Below are 2,600 nucleotides of genomic sequence, written 5' to 3' on the forward strand. Positions count from 1 at the left end.
GGGGGTACTGATTAGTTCATATTGTTAGAACAGGATATATTACATCTGATTTCTTTGAGAATTTTATGTTCAATTTACCAATAAGCTCTTGCTCTCTTCGTATGTGTCAAGCATTGGGCTGGATGCCAAGGATGTGGAATATTAGCAGTTATCTATTTGTGAGAAATGCACAGTCTATAATAGAGGGGTTTTTATTTTTAAAGATTGTATTACAATAAGATGTGTTTGTAAGGCCATGAGTGTACAGAACTTCTGGACATGTAAGGACAGAGCCTCCTGAGGCAACTGTATTGAGTGGCAATGACACAACATTCTTCAAGAAGGCATCTTGCGATATGGGGGTTTTAAAACACCACTAAGGGTCTCCATCTGGAATTGGTTTGCGGAGTAGTTGGACTGTGAGAAGTGTAGCCAGAATGCACATGCAGGGTGTGAGATGCCTGAAACCAGCGCAGAAGCTTGATCATAGGCACTCAGTGTCTACAGCATGACACATCATGATCTTTCTTATTGTTTTAAGTGTATCAATGTTGAGGTTAAAAAAATCTGAATGTGCTTTCATTAAGCAGAGTTTCGGGAAGATTGAACTTCAGGATGCTCAGCAAATGAATCATTATCACAGCTCCTTTCATGGTTGAATTATTTTGCTTTTAACCTCAACCCCTGAAAGTAAAATGTGTGGCTTATATTCCCGCAGTTGGCTTTTTGGTAATTGTTAAGAATTTCATGTTTTATCAGGATTGTGGCCCGGAGTAGGCAGTTTAGCTTTTCATGCTTATACTGTTGTTTCACCAGAGGTAACAGAATACAGGCCAGAGCCTTTACTTCTAAGTGACGGGTTGTCTTGTCACTCCTCTACCTAGAATACCTAGGGGTTCCACATCCCTCGCAGGGCTAAGTCTTACTGTGACAGACAATGCTGTCATGGCGTAGCCCATTGACTGACTCTTTCAAACTTTACTTTAAATGCATCACTTTCAACTTCCAAGCAAGCACACTAAGTTTATATCACAGAGGACTCATCACCCCTCCATATATATATATATATATATATATATATATATATATATATATATCCTCCTATCTCATACCTCTATCCATGAACAATAGCAGGTTGAGATGAAGGTAGTTTTCCCAGGTTGTAGTCCTGGGTGGTATATGAGTAGAAGAAAAATGTGAAGCTGTTGAGGTCATAGTGTAGATCAGACGATAAAGAATTACAAATGCTTCAGTAAGAAGGCTTGAACTTTTTCTATACTTGTCTAAACAATTTCAAAATAGAAGAAGAACATCCTGTCTTTGACCATGGCTTTGGGAACATGGCCTGAAATACACTACTGAAAACTATTTGGCATCTTCCCCTATGATTCTTTTCTTATTTTACTTTTCTTTCTTCTACTAGAATTCACTAAAGCAATATTGTGAATTTTGCCATCAACTGCAATTGGAATTTATTGTGCTAGCTCTTCATGTGTGCCAGGTCTTCCGGGATATGGGTGTTCCCATTGATGGCGAGACACTGGGGGACTGTCAAGAGTTGTTGGCAGGAATAAACTTGGAGTACATGTATTTTTAAAATAAAAATGTCACTGGGTATGTGGTTATCAAAAACCATAAAACTGGATTTTTGAAAAGTCACACCAGTGGTAGCCTGGATGAGTGACAGCCTGCAAGATGGGATAAAGGTTGAAGGATGACAGAGGAAGAAGGTACAGTCAGGACACTGACTGGCTGGTTAGAACAAGTTTGAAGAAAACTCCCATTCTTGGGTTTAGTACTGAGTTATTATTACTGCTGTTAGTTGTTCAGAGAAATACCAGACTAGAAGAGGGTTTTTAATTTTGAACATGAATTCACGAGGTGAATTTGACCTACTCAGGTGAAGGCATAAGAAGGTCATTGCAAGGTTTTAGAACAGAAAATGCTAGTCTATCGGTCAATCAATAACTTAGGTCTCTGTGTTTCCATCATGTACCTACCTACTTGCCTACTTGTCTACCCACCCGCCTGCTTGCCTGTCTCACATCTATTTATATACATTTGTGAATCAGAATAAAAATGTCAAGCCATAGGATCACTTTCAGATATTTATAGAAACAATATAGACTGAGAGAGAGAGAGAGAGAGAGAGAGAGAGAGAGAGAGAGAGAGAGAGAGAGAGAGAGAGAGAGAGAGAAAGTTGTTTCATAAGGAAGGACCCTGCCCCTAGAAGTTTTGCAGGTGTCACTGCTATGTCACATGCACATCAGTAGGTGGCAGAGAGGAGAGAAGACATGTCTATATTTAGTATCCTGACCTATGAACTTCTGAATAATTAGTAGTCTAAAATTCCCTGAAAACAAAACAAAACAAAACAAAACAGGCCTGAGATGACTACCAGTCTGGAGACAGAGGGTCCAGACAGGGAGCTAGACTGAGAGGACCACTAGTCTGTTACCAAGCAGGCCCAGATTGGCTCCCATGAGAGGGAGGAAGCCAGAGACCAGAAGAACCCCACCTGGGCCCAGGGCCCCAGGGCAATAGTGAGCCCAAGACAGATGACACTTGCAAAGAGCCACTCAGGCAGGCTGGGCGAGGAATGAACTCAAGAAAACCACCAG

General features: G+C 40.7%; 1 non-coding gene across 1 annotated transcript; it reads left to right on the top strand.

Annotated features, from left to right (window-relative positions):
- Nucleotides 1–2,198: 2,198 nt before the first annotated feature.
- LOC115064604 lies at nt 2,199–2,330 on the top strand. The gene has a single exon (XR_003844441.1). It is a non-coding gene; the product is annotated as a small nucleolar RNA SNORA17 (small nucleolar RNA).
- Nucleotides 2,331–2,600: the final 270 nt, after the last annotated feature.

This window comes from Mus pahari, chromosome 8 (genome assembly GCF_900095145.1).
Source record: "Mus pahari chromosome 8, PAHARI_EIJ_v1.1, whole genome shotgun sequence".
In the NCBI taxonomy this organism is placed as follows: domain Eukaryota; kingdom Metazoa; phylum Chordata; class Mammalia; order Rodentia; family Muridae; genus Mus; species Mus pahari.